Genomic DNA, 19,719 nt, shown 5'->3' with positions numbered 1-19,719 from the left:
TGCTCTAGGTGCTGTGTCTCTTCTGGTCTTTTGATTTGGGTGCTTGGGCTTGGGTTATCCATATCGTCTGGTTTTTTCATATGCTTTATAATTTTCTGTTGTTTTTGGCCTCGTGGCATTTGCTGAACTTGATAGGGTTCTTTTAGGGTTTGTAGACCAGTTGAAGTCCTTTTCTCTAATTTATCAGATCTACAGCTTCATGGAGTACACTTTCTCTAACTAACCAGCAGGTGGCGTCCACGAGCCACCTGTTCTCCACAAGCCAGTTCTCCCCTGCTTAGCCTTTTTGGTGAGTGGGGGAGTGAGTCTTGTGGGGCCCAATTGGTGTACCAAGCTTGCGTGTGTAGTTGGTGTTGCCTGCCCTGTATGTGGGGCGTGTTTCTGGGCAGTCGGGGAGGGGGGGTGGCCCTAACAATCAAATCTCCCTGATGATCCTAGAGTTTTAAAGCTGCTGCAATAGTCTAATCCTTCAGTTCAGTCCTGCCACAGTTTGTCTCTGCCACTGACCCACAAGTCTTTGGTATTGGCGTATGGCTCCTGAGACTTGCAAGTGGGCCCCCTCTTCCAGGCCGTGCACCCCGGGTCCTCTGTTGAGGAATGACTGTGCTATGTCACAGGTGAGTGCCGTCCCCCCAGGGCAGTTCTGGGCTGCTGGGCTGTGTAGGGAGGCTCCCAGTCTGCTCAAATGATGGCTGAATGGGGCTTTGTTAATTCACACTGCTCCACCTTCCCAGCTCTGGGACAATCAGCTGAGGTTGCAGGGAAGGCTAATGTCCACGCCCAGTTTTGTGGTGTGTGCCTGTTATTTGAAGCACTTCCGTCACACTGGGTTGTCTGGGGCAGCTCTGGGCTATGGGGCTGGCGATGGGCAGGAGTGTTTCCTGTCCACCAGGATGGTGGCTGTGAGCGGACACCCCCCTTTTCTTGGGAAGTTGTGGTGTTTAGTGAATTTTCTCAGCCACTGGATTATTGCCTTTTGTCTCAGAGCTCTCTTAGTTCTGCTCTTGACTTGACGTGCCCAAATTGCAATTCTTTGAAGCTTTCTATATTGGGCTTCTTAGATTAATTGTTTTAGAAAAGGAAAAAAGGATTAAAAAAAAAAAAAAAAAAAAAAAGGGCCCTCCTCAGAGATCTAATGGGTTATTGAAATGCTAATAGACAAAGCAACCAGGGCCATTAAGGAAAGGTCCACAGGGCAGAGAGATCAGCTTTTCTTCAGGATTTGCATATGTGCCTCAAGGCCTGAGCTCCGCCCTTCCCCTTTCTGTGTTCACCAGAACTCCAAAAATCCTCTGCTTTTATTTTGGAGTTTTTCGTGTTATGTTTTTTTGTTTTTCTATGCCTGTCTTCTCTCTGCTGGGCTGGCAGCTCTCAGATTCTCTGGTGTCTGGTCTCAGTCTATCTATGGTTGGAGTCTGGATCAGTAGAATGAGTTTCCGAGAAGGGCTACCACTGCAGTTCTCCCTTCTCCTTCCCGGAGCTGACAGCCCCTCCTCCCACGGGACTGGGCCTGGCAGGGAGGGGCGCGGGTCCCCTGGCCGCAAAAACTTACAGATTTCGCTGATCTCAGCAGTTCCACATTTTCATGAGTGTTGTATGAAGTATGCCCAAAGACAGATTGCTCTGTGGTGTCCAGTCCACGCAGTTCCTGGCTTTTTACCTACTTTCCTGGAGGAGTATCTAAAACTTACAGCTCACCAGTCTGCCATCTTGCCCCGCCTCCCACTACTTAGTCTTATGTTGTTTCCTTTGTAAGTGGTGAATTGCTTTTCTCTTGCTGCTTTCAGAACTTGCTCCTCCTCTTCACTATTTGAAAATCTTATCGGAATATGTCTCAGAGTGGGTTTATTTGGATTTATTCTATTTGGAGTTTGCTGGGCATTTATGGTTTGTGTATTTATGTTGTTTATAAGGTTTGGGAAGTTTTCCCCAACAATTTCTTTGAATACTCTTCTTAGACCTTTACCCTTCTCTTCCCCTTCTGGAACACCAATGAGTCTTATATTTAGATGTTTTATATTATCAATCATATCCCTGAGGTCCATTTTGATTTTTTTTATTTTTTCCCCATTCTTTCTTTTATTCTTTTGTTTTGTGTTCTGTCATCCTCTAGGTCACTGATTCACTGTTCAGCTTCCTGTAGTCTTGTACTATGAGTATCCAGAATCTTTTTAATTTGGTCAACAGTTTCTTTTATTTCCATAAGATCAGCTATTTTTTTTTTATTATTTACTCTTGCAATTTCTTCTTTATGCTCCTCTAGGGTCTTCTTCATGTCCTGTATATCCTGTTCCATGCTCTTGTTGTTTGTCTTTAGTTCTTTGATTAATTGCTCCAAGTACTGTCTCCTCTGATCTTTTCATTTGGGTGTTTGGGTTTGGGTTATCCATATCTTCTGTTTTTTTCATATGCTTTAAAATTTTCTGTTGTTTTTGGCTTCTTGGCATTTGCTTAACTTGATAGGGTTCTTTTAGGATATGTAGATTGATTCAAACACTTATCTCTAATTTTTCAGATCTACAGCTAACTAACCAGCAGATGGCATCCACAAGCCACCCATTTCCCTCAAGCCAGTTCTCTCCAACTTTGTCTTTGTGTTGAGTGGGGTTCTGAGTCTTGTGGGGGTCCAATAGGTGCACCAAGTTTCTGTGTGTAGTTGGTGCTGCCTGCCCTGAATATGGGGTGTGTGTCTTAGTGCTTAAGGAAGGAGGTCAGCTTTAATAATCAAATCTCCCAGGTGTTCCTAGAGATTTAAAGCTGTTGCAGTAGTCTAATCCTTCAGTTCAGTCTCACCACAGTTTGTCTCTGCTGCTGACCCACAAGTCCTTGGTATTGGTGTATGGTCCATGGGACTTGTGAGTGGGTCCCTTTTCCAAGCCATGCCCTCCTAGGGCCTCTGCTGAGGGAAGACAGTGCTACATCATAGGTGAGTGCCATCCCCCAAGGGAAGTTCTGGGCCACAGGGCCATGTAGGGGCATTCCCAGCCTGCTGAAAGGATGGCTGAATGGGGCGTGTTAATTTCCCCCTTTTCACACAGCTCTGCCTTCCCAGCTCCAGGACAATTAGCTGTGGGTGCATGAAAGGCTATTGTCCATGCCAGATATTGTGGTGTGTGCACGTGTTGCTGGAAATACTTCCTGTCACACTGGGTTGTTTGGCACAGCTCTGGGCTGTGGCGCTGGCACCAGGCAGGAGCATTCCCAGCCTGCCAGGAAGATGGCTGTAAGAGGACTCTCCCCTTTTCTTGGGAGGTTATTGTGTTTAGCAAATTTTCTCAGCCACTAGACTTATTGCTTTGTCCCTCAGAGCTATCTTAGCTCTTCTCTTGCCTAGGCGCAAATTGCAAGACTTTGAGGCTTTCTGTAATGGGCTTCTTAGAGTAATTGTTTTAGAAAAAGACAAAAAGATGAAAAAAAGATAAAAGAAAAAAAAGGACCCTCCTTGCAGATCTAATGGTCTATTGAAATGCTAAGAGACAAGGAGTTTAGGGCCATTAAGGAACAATCAAGAAAGCAGAGAAACTGGCTCTTCAGACAAGAACCTCACCCTCTGGATTTGCATATGCACCTGATTCTGTTTGAGCCCCGCCCTTCTCTGTATTATCTTCACCGGAACTCCAAAAAGTCTCTGTTTTCATTTTTGGTGGTATTTTTTTTTTTGGCTGTTTTTGCTAGCCCTATCTCCTCTCCACTGGGTTGACTGCTCCCAGATTCTCCAGTGTCTATTCTCAGTCTCAGTATGTTTGGAGTTTTTGACCAGCAGTCTGAGTTTTCAATCAGAGCTGCAACTGCCATTCTCCCTCCTGGTTCCCAGCACCAATGACCCCTCCTCCCATGGGACTGAGCCTGGCAGGGAGGGTTGGGGGTCTCCTGGCCACAAGAACTTACAGATTTTGCTGATCTCAGCTGTTCCATGCATTTCTGAGTATTGTATGAATTATGCCCAGAGTCAAATTGCTGTGCAGTGTCTGGTCCACACAGTTCCTGGCTTTCTACCTACTGCCCTGGAGAAGTAACTAAAACCCACACTTCACCACTCAGCCATCTTGCCCCTCCCCTCTGGGGTTCCCTTTTATGTAACAAGTTGTCTTTTTCTTGCTCACTTAAAGATTTTTTCTTTGTCATTGTCTTCAGAATTTTTACTAAGATGTGTCTGGCTGTGCATCTCTTTACATTGATCCTACTTGGAGTTCACTGAGCATCTTAGATGTTGTTCTGTTTTGCTAAAGCTGCCATTTTGCAAAATACCAGAAATAGATTGACTTTTATATAGGGAGTTTATTTGGTTACAAACTTATAGTCCTAATGCCATAAAAGTGTCCAAACTAAGGTATCAACAATAGAATACCTTCACTGAAGAATTGCTGATGGCATCTGGAACTCCTCTGTCAGCTGGGAAGGCACAGGGCTGGCATCTGCTGTTCCTTTGCTCCTGGGTTGCATTTCAACTCCTCTCTCAGCTCCTGTGCATTCTTGCTTCTTTCTACCAGGACATTTCTCTCTAAGTGCCTGTGGGTCCATCTTAGCATATCCCAGGGCAAACTCTGTGTTTCTTCTCTTAGCTTAGCATCTCCAAAAATCCTTCTCTCTGCATCTCCAAGTATCTCCAAGTGTCAGCAAGCATCTTCTGTCTCCAAAATGTCTCTCTCAGCTCCTGCACTGAGCTCCTGAATGTGAGCTCTTACAGGACTCCAGTGATTTAATTAACATGCACACTGAATGGGAGGGGTCCCTATCTCCATGGAAATAATTTAATCAAATGTTTCACCTACAGTTGATTGAGTCACATCTCCATGGAAACATGCAATCAAAAGATTCCAACCTAATCAACACTAATATGTTTGCCCCCACAAGACTGCATTAAAGAATATGGCTTTTGGGGGGACATAATATAAACTGGCACAGTTGTATAGATTAATGTTTTATAGCAAATTTGGAAAGTTTGCAGCCATAATTTATTTGAATATTTTTCTTCTCTTTTCTCTTTCTCCTCTACTTCTGGTAATCCTATTACATGTACTTTTGCATGCTTAAAGGTGTACCACATTTTTCTGTAGCTCTGTTCATTTCTTTATTCTATTTTCTCTCAGTTCTTTGGATTACATAATCTCTATCCATCTATCTTCAAGTTCAGTGATTCTTTCTCTGCCATTTCAAATCTGTTGAACTCCTCTAATAAAATTTTCAGTTTTGTTATTGTACTTTTCATCTCAAGTTTTTCTACTGGGTACTTTTTTTTTTTGCAATTTCTATCACTTTATTGATATTCTCTATCTGTTAAGACCCTGTATTCATATATACCTTTATTCTTTAAGCATTGTTTCCTTTGGGTCTTTGAACATTTATAATGGCTACTTTGAAGTCAGCATTTTAAATCTGACATCTGGCCCCATCCACATGCAGTTTCTTTCGTCTGCCCTGTGTATGGGCCACACATTCCTGTTTCTTTATATGTCTCTCTTTTTTTTTTTTTTTTTTTTTTTTGGAAGCTAGACATTTTGGTTAATATATTGTATGAAATCTGGATACCAACTTCTCTCCCCTTATCAAGGGCTTATTTTTGTCCTTCTGTTTCTTATTTGTTTTGTGACTCAGACTATTTTAGTGAGGAATACTTCTCCCGCAGTATGAAGCCCTTTGTGTTGTTCCTTTGAGGGTACAGCCTTAACATGTACATGATCACCTTGGGAAGACAGTGGTTTTAGCAGGGTTCTCTTTCACTGTATCTTTCCCTGATCTTTCTGCTAAACTGCCTGCTCCATTTGGTATTACATCCTGTCATTAGGTCCCACTAATTACTGGCAGATTGCTCTATTGTTCTTGACAGTGCTTTGCAACATAAGTTGCTCAGCAGTCTGATCCACCTAAACTGGGGCATGGGTAGTTTTTGAAGTTAGTCTTGAGGTTAGTTCTGACCCAGGAGGGCTCTCTTTAGCTGTGTCATTCCCTGGTTCTCTCTGGAGAACTGGGTGGCCTACGGTTTAGCTGGTTGGTCTTCTTAAGAGGAGCTATTGCTCTCCAGAGCTCCCTTAGGCTTCAACTTCCTCACACTCTGTTTCAAATAGAATCAGTTTCTTTGAAGAGAATTCTGGAGCTCTCTTTTCTTATGGACTGCCTCTACCTTTGGGCAAATTCTCAAAGCCACTGCTCTGGGACAGGTGAAGCAACAGCCTCTGGTCTTCTCAGCTTGCCTCTCTTTGTATACAATCTGTGCCCTATGAGTGAGCTGGGCAGAAACAGCCATGGCCCCGGAATTCTTGGCCTGACACAGCTGGGGTAGAGCCTCCACCTCTGGCCACATGCCTGGGTACAGCTTCCATCCTCTGGTGTTATGGATTGAATCATGACCCCCACAAAGACTTGTTCAAGTCATAACCCACAGGCCTGTTATGTGAACCCATCTGTAAATAGATTCTTGAGGATGCTATTAGTTAAGGTGGGGCCAAACTAAATCAGGGTGGGCTTTAATCCAATGCAACTGGAGTCCTTATAAGTAGAGAAAACTAGGGCACTGTAGGAGACAGATAACAAAAGAGTTGGCCCATGATGGAGGAAGAGATTGAGCGATGCATTGCCAACAAACCACCACCAGAATGCTACAGACTTCACAGAAGCGTGGTCCAGGCAATACCTTGATTTTAGACTTCTAGTCTCCAAAACTGTAAGACACTGAGTTCCCATTGTTTAAGCCAACTGATCTGTGCTACTTTGTTATAACAGCCCTGGCAATCTAAGACATAGGGGTAGGGGTAGAGTGGAGGAAACTGCATTAGGATACCAAGTTCTCAAGAACTAAGAGAATTACTAGTAAATGAGGGTTGTCTAGCTCAGACCTTAGACCTTTCAAGACTCCATTCTAAATATCTGCTCAAGTTGAATGCAAGGCAACCATAATCATGCTGCTTCCTGTGGCTTCCTGCCAGTGTGCCAAAGGAGCAAGGAGGGTTTCCTGGGCTGTCCTATACTCAGTCACCACTTGATCTTTCCAATCCTGTGCTACAGAAGTCTGTTAGTACCTGGAACTAACTATCAATCCTTTGTTTGGGCTAATAATAATAACTTGACACCCTAGCAGGTATGACTGTTTGAAGGTAGCTGTATGTACCCCAGAAAAGATCATGTTCTTAAATATAATCCATTCCCATGGGTGTAGACCTACTGTGAGTGGGATCTTTTGATTAGGTTATTGCAGTTGATGCATGCCCCATGTGGGTCTTAATCCTCTTACTGGAGTCCTTTATAAGAGTTGAAATTCAGAGAACACACAGAGGTGCTGAGAGAGGCAGAGGACAGAGAGAGAACTCAGAAGTTAAGAGGGAAAGAAGAGCAGCTGAGAGAGAAGCAATCTGAAGCTGAAAGCAATGAAACCCTGAAAAAGGGACCAGCAGATGATGGCCATGTGCCTTGCCATGTGACAGAGGAGTCCCAGATCACCAGTAGCTGGTCTTTGAGAAGAAAGCATCACCTCTTGATGCCTTGATTTGGGCATTTTCACAGCCTCAGAACTGTAAGCTTGCAAGTTAATAAATCCCTATTGTAAAAGCTAACCCATTTCTGGTATATTGCATTTCGTCAGCTTTAGTAAACTAAAACAGGAGGGTAAACTCTTGAAATTTTAACCCATGATTTCTGGAAATATAGCATATTATCTCAAAGAAGTGATTTTTTCTGAGTAGGATTCTGGGACATGAAAGCATTTCCCTGTTAGTCTCAAATCTGGGCACAGTGGTAACACGGGGCAGACACAGTGCCCCTGCTCTGCTTGCTTCCCTGTAGCAGCTACTTAAATAGGCCCATCTCCAGCAGACATGTCACTAGTAAGACACAGCATTGCTGGCACCAAGAATGAGCTGCTCCATTTGCTAGGCATAAACCATCCACAAGGTAGAGCACTGAGTCGCATCCATCAGGCAACGGGATCAGAGAGAACCACTTAGCATGCAGAATGGGTCCATCTGCTTTTTCATCTGCAGCAAGACAAAGCACCCAGAACTACTCCCTCTCTTTCTTACTTTTTCTCAATGCTTACCAGACATTTATCTAAGCCTCAGTCTGTAAACTGAAATGTTAACAAGACTAATACAATGAAATTGGCATATCATTATTAATTTTACCTTGTAATTACCAGGGAAATATAAACTATATTCTCCAATATGTTTGAGGTCAATGTCAGGATGGTCAGTGACCAGCTTTCTTAGCATCCCTGTCAATACCAGAATGCTGGATCGGAACCACAATGGGGCTAACCAGGATGACAACTCTGAAGGTGCATTCATCTCGTGGAGAGAAACAAGACAGCTGAAAACCTTCAAGGTAATGAAGGGCAGACCACTTGGGAAAAGAGAAGGGGATAAATTGATCAGTTGGATGTCTTTGGTTGAATCCAGTTCTTGGAGTCCCATATATATAGATTATCTATATGAAATATTATATATATGGCAAAAGTAGACAACAGTTTGTTGGCAGGTGAAAGACAAGTTTTACATGGGCAGAGCTTCTAAAAGGCTGGAGAGTTTTGTTGCAAGAGTTTTGGATGACTTCATATACCATAAGGCAGTATTGCATTTTTAGCATTTCCTCATGAGGAAAAAGGAAAGTTACATTTTTTAGCTCTATATCAAGGGATTTTAGGAAGGATTGAATTATAATAAATGAATTTACATGAGGAATCGTTCTTATCCAACATGAATGCATAAGATGAAGGAATAAGATAATATGCACCCAAAGAGAGCTAAACGTCTTTAAAATAATCTTGCTAAGGATATGAATTTTAGAATCTGATAATTTGTGAATGTCACCAGCCCTGGTCTATCACCAGGAACTTCTACTCCATGCCAAACTATGCAAAAGAAGGAACTGCCGATTCCCAAATGTGTCTGGATTTATATTTCATCTACTCTCTGGTGTCAATTCCTGCAGCACAGGAAGTAAAAACTATCATCCTGAAATATACTCTAAGGGCCTCTGTGGATCTGTAGGAGGCTGAGGCTTGCAAGGTGTGATGTGGATAGTATTTGAAGGTCTCTCAACCATCACTACCACACACACTGACCCACAGGTTGACACAGACCCCGGAATGGCATTCTCTTTTGACGTAAGCATTGTTTTATGAAAGGTCCCTGTTAACATATAAAAATGCCCTCTTTTGGAGCTGTCATATGTTAAACAAAGAGTCCCCACAAAAGTGGGTCATTGATTAATTCCTAAATAGCAACCTGAAAGAATGCGACAAGGAAAAGGTATGTTTTAGTTGTACAGGAGGATATTGGGGAAAGTCTCAAAAGATGATTCACAAACTTGGTTGATCATCACAAATTGTTCATCTTACAGAATCCTGTCACCCATCCCATGAAGTGCTGATGCATTAGCTCTGGATTTTATCCTAAGGATCCATCTTTTTAACAAATATCCCAGCTGATTCTGATGATCCACCTGATATAAGAACCACTGTAGGGCAGTTCTGGAAGGGTCCAAACAGTGGTTAGCCCTGAGCAGCCACTGGGCAGCTTCTGGACAGAGAGCACACTGGGAAGACTAATTACTCCTCTCTCCTCCCATCTAGTAAAGTAAGGGTGTAAACACAAAGAACAAAAGACAAGATGGGGATCAAAGCCATCAGCCTTATAAACGAAAGCTTAAAGTGCAGAGCAAAGCCAATTCAAAAGCCAAAACATCAGCCAAATGGAAAATATTCAAGAGCATGGTAGATAGGCAAGTGCTGTCTTTTCAATGCATCAAACTCATTGCCTAGGCAATGATGTACAATAGAAGTTAGCCTCACACCAGTCGTACCAATCGAATAAGTCATTCTTCGTCCTAGGGGAAGGATGGAGTGAAAGGGTTACAGGATCATCATTCTGCAAGGATGAATGTGGATGGCTCCTTCTAGGAAAACATGAAGACAACAAAATATAGATTCCCTTCTAACAAAGAGCATCAGAGTTCCTCCAGAATAAGTGCCATGGTCATATCAGCTCAGCATTCTGATTCCAATGGGCACAAGCAGAGGAAAAGGGGTGGGAAAGCAATGCTTTGCCCTTTCTCATATCCTCACCATGTTAGAATGTACACACCAAACACAAAGCAAAACAAACATAAAAACAGAAGTATTAGAGGGAAGATGGTGGAGTAGAAAGTTTCAGGAATCCTCCCTCCAGCAGAACAACTATTAAACAGGCAGGAAATGTCTGTATCAACTATCTTGAAACTCCAGTGTCAATTAGAACACTGTACAGCAACCAGGAAAGAGCAGGAGGTAAATGAAATAAATACCAGTTAAATTGCTCTTTCTGCATGGTGGTTACTGGAGCCTAAGCCCCACTTTCATGGCCAGCAGCCATGGGGAACAAGACAAGGATGCCCACCGTCACCTCTGTAATTCTACGTTGAACTGGAAGTTCTATCCAGCGCATCTAGGCTAAGGGAAGAAATAAAAGTCATCCAAATTGGAAAGGAAGAAGTAATACTTTCATTATTTGCAGATGATATGATTCTATGCACAGAAAATCCTGAAAAATCCACAGCAAAGCTCCTGGAGCTAATAAATTAATTCAGCAAAGTGTCAGGGTACAAAATCAACACCCAAAGATCAGTAGTGTTTCTACACACTAGTAATGAGCAATCTGAGGAGGAAGTCAATAATAAAATTCCACTTACAATATCGATTAAAATAATGAAATACCTAGGAATAAATCTAACCGAGAATTTAAGGGACTTGGACACAAAATCTACAAAACATTGCTAAAATAAATCAAAGAAAACTTAAATACATGGGAAGACATTCTGTGTTCATGGATTGGAAGGCTAAATATTGTTAAGATGTCAATCCTACCCAAAGTAATTTGTTTTTCAACCTGACCCAATCAAAATCCCAACAACTTTTTTTGCAGAAATGGAAAAGCCAATCATCAAATTTACACGGAAGGGTAAGGGGCCCTGAATAATCAAAGTCATCTTGAAAATAAGAACAAAGTGGGAGGACTCACATGCCCCAACCTAAAAACTTATTACAAAGCTGCAATAATCAAAAAAGCATGGTACTTGCACAAGGACAGACATATAGACCTGTTGAATCAAATTGAGAGCTCAGAAAGCAACCCTCACATTCATGGCTAACTTATTTTTGACAAGGGGGGAAAGACCATTCAATTGGGAAAGAATAGTCTCTTCAACAAATGGTGCTGACAAAACTGGATCTCCATTTGCAAATGAATGAAGGTGGATACCTACCTCACCCCATATACAAAAATCAACTCAAATTGATAAAAGACCTAAATTTAAGAATTATAAAACTCACAGAAGAAAACATAAGGAAGCATCTTCAGGATCTTGTGTTAGGCAATGACTTCCTAGAGTTCACAACCAAAGCACAAGCAACAAAAGAAAAAACTAGATAAATGAGATTTCATCAGATTTTTAAACTTTTTGCATCAAAGCTGTTTATCATGAAAGTAAAAAGACAGCCACATAATACGAGAAAATATTTGGAAACTGCATATCCAATGAAGTTTTAATATCCAGAATATATAAAGAAATCCTACAACTCAACAACAAAAAGACAAACAACCCAATTTAAAAATGGACATTTCTCCAAAGAACATATATAAATGGCCAAAAAGCACATGAAAAGATGCTCAACATCATTATCCATTAGGAAATGCAAATCAAAACCAAAACAAGATACCATTTCATACCCACTACAAAGGCTACTATTAAAAGAAAAAAATTACAAGTGTTAGAGAGGATGTAGAGAAATAGAAACACTCATTCATTGCTGGTGGGAATGTAAAATGGTGCACCCACTGTGAAAGACAGTTTGGTGGTTCCTCTGAAAGTGAGGTACAGAATTACCATATAATCCAACAATCCCACTTCTAAATATAATCCAAAAGAATTGAAAGCAAAGACTCGAATAGCTATATGCACACTGATGCTCGTAGTGGCATTATCCAGTAGATGGAACCAATCCAAGTGTCCATCAACCCATGAATGGAGAAACAAAATGTGGTATATACAAACAATGGAATATTATTCAGCAAAAAAATCAATGATGTTCTGATACATGTGACAACATGGATGAACCTCGAAGACATCATGTTGAGTGAAATAAGCCAGGCACATAAGGACACATATTGTGTGATCTCACTGATCTGAATTAATTAGAATAAGCAAACTTATTGAGTCAGAATCTAGACTATAGATTACCAGGGGATGGGGTGGGGGGTAAGGAAAAGAGACTTAAGGCTTAAAAGGTAAAGAGTTTCTATTTGGGATGGGAAAGTTTTTGGTAATGGGTGGTGGTGACGGTAGCAGAACATTGTGAATGTAACAACAGCACTGAATTATATATTTGAATCTGGTTAAAAGGGGAAATTTAAGGTTGTGTATGTGTTACTAGAATATAAATTTAAAATATATATATATATATGGAACTATATAAGCTAGTGAACCTTAAGTTAAACCATGGACTATAGTTAACAATATAATTATAAAAATGTACTTTCATCAATTGTAACAGATGTATCACACTAAGGCACGGTGTTAATAATAGGGTGGTATATGGGAATCCTGTATTTTATGCATGATTATTATATACACCCATAACTTCTCTAATAAACTTTTTTAAAAGTGAAAACTTCAAAGACAAAATGAAGTTGAAAGATTTCTTAGGCATCTTTCCTCCAGGGGTTTTGGAAAATGCCCACAGCCTTTCTCCCAGGTGTACTTCAGTGCCTTCCCCCCACCTCCTTGAGGGTAAAGCCCAATCTTGCCCAGCTGGGCTTGTCCTGCTCTAACACAGCACAACCGTGAGTCTTCTCATGCAGTGTCCTTCTTCTGTGTGTGCCTGTGCTTTAACAGCAATATTTTATGTTCAGTTCAATGCATTTGAGAGGAAGATAAAACAAAAATAATGTAGCACCAAATAGCAAACTCTGGGGCACACCAGTGTTAGCACTGAGCATGCTGTGAATCAAATGGGAATGTCAGCCCAGCCTGGGGAGAATAAGGGGCTGTGTGGCCATTCATCCAGGGTAAAACTGGGGCAGGTTCTCACAAGGTGGGAAGGCCTGGAAAGTGGTTTTGAGGATATGCAAGTGTCTCTCTGATATCATTATGTCGGTCCCAATCATTCTCCAGTGGCTGTTTCATAATGGGAGTCACCCTGGCTGGCAACTGATAAGAGAAGGTAGACAGCCCTTCCATGGGAGCCAAACTTTGGTCATGTTAAAGCATCCCAACTCCTTGGACACATGAGAACATTTATAAAGTCGGGCATGATATCAACTTCCAGATCTCGCCTCCTCTGTAAACTCTCTCCCTCCATCCTTACTCTGTGACAGCATCTACCTAAAAACTCAGCGTGGCAATCAACAACCACAGCATTCCCGAGCAGAAGTGAGCTGTGCCCACCATGAATTGATGAATCCAGACTCGAGTCCAGCATATTGGCTCAACAAAGCTTTCAATTAAAAATCAACAAGAGAGTCCAAGATGAAATCCACCATTGGAGAAATGAGAAATCTGTCTGTACTGAGCAAATATTTACAACGTACAATGTGTCATGTGATGATTTAATAAAAGTCTGAATGCTGGAAAGTGCTTCGGAGGTAAACGGATTTGAAAAAAAAGCTTCTGCAGGAGGAAAAAATTTAAACGGGGAGTTGGGGATTTGCTTCAGTCTTGCTATCTAATAATGAAATCTGTTCATGAAAATTCTTTGATAATTTGATCCTTACAAGATGTGACCAAATGGAATTTTTATTTGATCTAGGTGTTTTATACCTATATTTTTGGTGTTTTATATCTTTGAAGTTTGAATATATTTATGTTTTAATCCAAGTCCAGATCAAACTGGTTCCCTGGTTGGTTAAACAGGAAAAAAGAAAACAACACATATTATTTATATTTGGGAAATATATATGTGTGTGTGTGTGTATATATATATATATATATATATAGAGAGAGAGAGAGAGAGAGAGTTCATTTATAAGTTCAACAGTTCAGGATTGAACCCACAATTTCATTTAATGTGAGTTAAATTTCATTTAACTCATCTATGAGTTAAACTTAGAAAATGTGGCCATATATCATGCATGCTTTATTTCCTGGCCTAATATGATAGCTGCACCCCGATTTATAGCAGACAGTAGGTCATTTTTATTTCTCACATAAAAATCACATGACTTTTTGTTACCATAATGTTTCATTTACACCTTGCAGCTATGACACACAACACTGGAATTGATATATCTTATCCAAAAACTGTTTGTACAACACTAAGGTATAAGCTGACAGCTTAACTTATTTCTTCTCAAAAATCCTCACTTCACTGCTTTCTCCACTGTAGTTCCATAAGCATAAGTATAGTGTCACATATCAGTAATTTAAAAATATATCATATTTCTTCTGATGATGGCTACTTTACTTTAATCCTTAAATCCCTATTTGGGGACAGCAATGCTGACACAAAGAGTATAACCATTGCATTGTAACAATGATAAGATATACAGCCACATTTATTTCATTTTTCAGTTTCCTCTTAAGTTTTTAGGCATTGCCAGACAGAAGGCTTTTAAACAGCACAACGTAATAGGATATAAAATTCTGAGGCCTGGAAAAATACTCTTCTGGGCAGAAATTCTCTACATGCATATTATGACATATGTCAGGGTGCTTTTTTTTCAGGATCCTGGATAGCTTTCCCCTTCTGGGGCATTTGTCTTATTGGCCTGCTCCCAGTTTATCAAGGAAAGGATCTACACAGCTCTGAAATTCCTAGTCAGTGCTTTATTGCTTTGCTGCACTCACATTCGGCATTGAGATGGTAGCCATAAACAGGTAGAAGGGAGAAATCTTTCAATGACAGTCCTTTAGGGGGGTAAAACCCGCTCAAGCCCACCCTCACCCTAAATCACAGTGGATGCAACTGCACAAATAGAAAAAGCAGGTGCACTACCAGGGAGCGTGAACACCCACACATGTACATGGTGTACAGCCTCTGCTTGTTCTATGCTCCTCTGAGAGGGTCTTTGTGTTTCTCTCAAATTTTACTGAAGCTTCCAGAATTCCTAAGGGTCTGCAAAAACCCCAACATAGCTGGCTTTTTCCAAGGCAGAAGCCACACTGTGCTTTTCAGCACTAAGACTGCATTTGAAACAGGACACGTTGGCATGACTCATATGATGAGGTTGCTTTGATGCTTCAAGACACCCAAAATAAAAGGTTAAAGCACGATTTAAAAAAAAAAAATAAAGTAGACAACAGGTTTCCCTGGTCCTGCCTGCATCCTTGGGTATGGCACCCATTCTTGACACCCACCCACGGTTCAAACATGCCCTGAGGTTCACTCCAGGTGGATGCTGGTTGCACCTGCTGAGTGACAATTGTTAACGGGTGAAAGTTCAGTGGTTTGTGTTTTAGATGATGTCAAAATGACTCCAGGTTAAAATGACCAGCTTAAAACTACGACAGCAAAATGTCAAAATAAGCATGCTCCTGGAAGCAGTTAGGAATTCTAATCCTGCCTAATGCTAAAGCCTGGCACCACCACAACACCACCAGCCTTTTCAGGGAGCTCCGCCTTTCCCTAGAATAATTGTGACTACCCTCTATCAAAACATAACCCCTGTGGGTTATAGCTGCCTGGGGTCCCATGCTCAGCTAATATAAGAACCCAATGGGGTTGTTACAGGCGTGGCAAGAAGGGAAGACAAAGGAGGGGTAATTTGTAATCGCCAACTTGGCACTTTGCCAACCTTATATAATTCATGGCCCACATACATCCAACATATAAAGCATTATTATACTCATTTTACAGCTGAGAAAACTGAGACTCAGATATTCACTTATGACATTCATATTCATATAGATTTCATAAGTGACACAGCCAGAATTAAACATGGTTCTGCCTGATTCCAACATCTGTGTTCTTTCTACTACATCATGCTGGTTAAGCCGTTAATCTTCCCAGAGAACGTGTGCATTTTAACCAAAGCCTCAAGTCTCACAGAATGTACTGGGCAACCTAAGAAAGGCAAATTAGAAGGAAGAAATGTCTTTCCTCAGAAGGCCAAGATGAACTGTTCACAATGCCAGCGGCTGGAGCAGAATCTCTCCTTCTCATTTAGAAGCCCCTCCACGAAATCCTATCCCAGCTCCCTGGGGGTAATGCAAGACTGAGGACAATTAGGCTAAAACTGCTGACTGACTATCGATCATCTTTCTCCCCTCTTCCGCAGTAATGGAGCCCTGGATTTGTTTTTTGTTTTGTTTTGTTTTTTTTCTTTCAGCTCAGTCCATGACTACCCAGAAAAAAAAAAAAAAATACTAAGTTTCTCAGCCTCCTTTGCAGTTAAATGGAGCCAGGTACCTAAACTCTGGCTGAAGGATCTAAGGGGAAAATGGTATGCAGTACCTCCAGGGACCTTCCTTAAAAGTCAGCTGGCACTCCAAACAATTTAACTTGTATCGTCAACTTATTCAAACACCATAATTACATAGAACTTTGAATAGGAAGTGAGATCTGGTAGGTTTGTACAAGTTAGGGTGAAATCCCAATGCATCCCAAAGTAATTTGGGCAGAGAATTAAAATGTGTTGCAAGGCCCTTCTGAGGACCTAGGAAAAAATGCAGAAATATTAAACTTCCCCACCTGGGTTATTACTGATGTTCTTGCAACAGTTGAGGACTATCAATTTGATAGGCCGAGCCCTCAATCTTGGGGCTTGCACATATGAAGCTTGTTACTGCAAAGGAGAGGCTAAGCCTACTTATAACTGTGCCTAAGAGTCTCCCCCAGAGAACCTCTTTGTTGCTCAGATGTGGCCTCTCTCTCTAAGCCAACTCGGCAGGTAAACTCACTGCCCTGCCCCCTATGTGGGACCTGACTCCCAGCGATGTAAATCTCGCTGGCAATGTGGGACATGAGTCCTGGGAATGAGCCTGGACCTGGCATCGTGGGATTGAAAAAGCCTTCTGGACCAAAAGGGGGAAGAGAAATGAAACAAAATGAAGTTTCAGTGGCTGAGAGATTCCAAATGGAGTCGAGAGGTCACTCTGGAGGTTCTTCTTATGCATTCTATAGATATCCCTCTTTAGTCTTTAGTGTATTAGAATAACTAAAAGGAAATACCTGAAACTGTCGAACTGCAACCAGTAACCTTGATGCTTGAAGATAATTATATAACTATGTAGCTTACATGGCATGACTTTGATTTTGAAAACCTTGTGGCTCACACTCCCTTTATCCAGTGTATGGACAGATGAGTAGAAAAATGGCAACAAAAATTAAATGAAAAATAGGGTGGGAAAGGGAAGGGAATGTTTTGGGTGTTCTTTTATACTTTCATTTTTATTCTTATTTTTATCTTTTTTTGAGCAATGAAAATGTTTAGAAATTGATTGTGGTGATAAATGCATAGCTATATGATGGTGCTGTGAACAGTTGATTGTACACTGTGGATAACTGTATGCTATGCAAATATGTCTCAATAAAACTGAATTTTTTTTAAAAAAAAGTCAGCTGGCATGCATCCCCTGCCCCAACCCTTCTCTCTTTCTGTAGATTGAAATATGAACATGATGGCTGGAGCTGGTGCAGCTATCTTGGATCACTGGATGATCTTAGAAATAGAAGCCACAAAAAATCAGTAAGCTAGAAGAAGTCTGATTTGCTTTCAACTTGTATAAAAAAGACACCTTCCCAGCCCTGAACTGCCTGCCTCCAGACTTCCATGTCAGAGAGAAATAAAACTCTAACTCATTCAGTTTGGGTCTCTTTCCCCCCCAAGATGAGCCTAATCCTAACCGATAAGCACAGTGAGGGTTGTTGCCAGCTGTTTACAAGCCTTGGGGGCTTTATGAGCAATGATCTAGACCAAGAAAGAGTAATTTTGTTCAGTAAACACCATCTTTGAATTTGAAGATCTTAAGAAGCATTAATGAGAGGGAAATAATTACAAAGATAATGAATTGAAATTACCTCAGTGTGGCCCTTTTGCATTCTTAACACAGTCAGCATAGTCTGATTACTGTGTGTCATTTTTTATAATCGATGTATTAGCATAAATAGAACATTCAAGTGTATATGATAATTATTCAATTATAATGATCAAAGGAAAGAGCCTGCTGGAAGCCATCCCTGGTGCCAAATCCCTGCCTAAGAAAATATCATTATATTTCAAGGAAAAAAGACCAATCTTGATAAGCAGAAATGTGCTAATTCAGAACTCCTCTTCTACTTTCTTTAATACGAGGGACTAAAATGTCATTTCACCTCCTGAAGAGACAGAGATGGAACTTTCCAATCTCCCTGAAAGTTTGGTAACTGAAAATGATTTGTACTGCAAATCATGAACTTTAGAAGGATTTAGAAACAGATCTGGAAGTCTGACGCTAGGGTCAGAAGGGGCAGTGGTTTGGCTGGAGCCCGTTTTGAGCTTCCAACAACAGTGAAGCCGTATCTGCTGGGCGTCCCCGCAATTACATTTGGAACCAAACCCACAGGCTGTGTTCCTTCATCCTCTGAGACTATTTCCTTGCCTCAGAAGTATGTTGATTACAAGAAACAAGCAACAATGGACATTTTTGAAACCTCCTGAAAGCCTCTCCCTCCCAGATCAAGTCCAGATGGTACAAAAACGTCTAGGAAGCAGCCTTTGATTATCTATTCCTTGTACCTTCTGTCACAGACACACGGGGAAGCAAAGATGTGAGCTGCCCCAGGATTTCCCTGAAGCCAAAAATCTGCCCAGTTTTTCTCTGAGCAGATTTTCAGCTGCTTTAGTCCAATTTAGGGGAGGTAGCTGTCGGGCACATTTGGCTACACGCCTAAATGGGACCCTCCGGCATTCTGAACTGAAAAACGACATTGCTGAGACAGGGGGAGAGGGTCCCCCAACAATGGGGACCTTGGTAAAGGCTTGGAAAAGCAAAGCAGTATTTGTAGATTTTTTTTTAAACTGTTGGCTTAGCTAACGTTAGAGACATTCTTTTGAAGAAAAAGTGCTTCGGGGCTTGCATTTTGAAAAGCCAAGTTTCTGAAAGCTTGGGAAGAGACGGAAAGAAACAATACTATTAACTGGTCCTTAAGACCTAGAAAACATTCTGGAAGCCTGGAAATCTTACAGTCACTGAGGCAAATGCAACGTTTCCCCAATAGCCCCTGTATTCTTGGCTCTCGTGCTCAAATGGCCATGTATCCTGTGAACTCCTGGCAATCTCCCAAACTGCCTATGACAGCTTGAATCCACTCTATCAAGGTGCCAAATGGCTGCTGTTTTAGTCAGGGTGGGTGAGTCAATGCTGTGGTAACAAATAAACCCCAATAGCTCAGTGGCTTAACATAATGGAAATTCATTTCTTTCTCATGGTATAGTCTGATGCAGGTTCGGTTGTTCTCCTCCAGCCACAACTTAGAGAGCAAAGCAGCATCCAGCTAGTATCTCCATAGACACACAGATCAGTCAGCCCCCAGATGGCTGGGAAAAGCCATAGAGAAGGCATAGAAGATACCGAACTATTCTCAGCCCAGAAGTGATACTGGTAGGGCCAGAATTTGTCACATGGATATTCCGATTGCACAGGAGTTTGGAAAACACAGAGGACCACACATACATATATCGATGAGCCATGACAGTCTCCACCAGAGCTGCCAAGTAAAGTGAATGGGTGGGAACCTGCCCAATAGCTACTCTGCAAAATGATTTTTTAAAGGACCCA

Source organism: Choloepus didactylus, chromosome 17, assembly GCF_015220235.1.
Source record: "Choloepus didactylus isolate mChoDid1 chromosome 17, mChoDid1.pri, whole genome shotgun sequence".
NCBI lineage: Eukaryota > Metazoa > Chordata > Mammalia > Pilosa > Megalonychidae > Choloepus > Choloepus didactylus.
The sequence above is the reverse complement of the archived record's forward strand: the minus strand, read 5'-3'. Positions refer to the sequence as shown.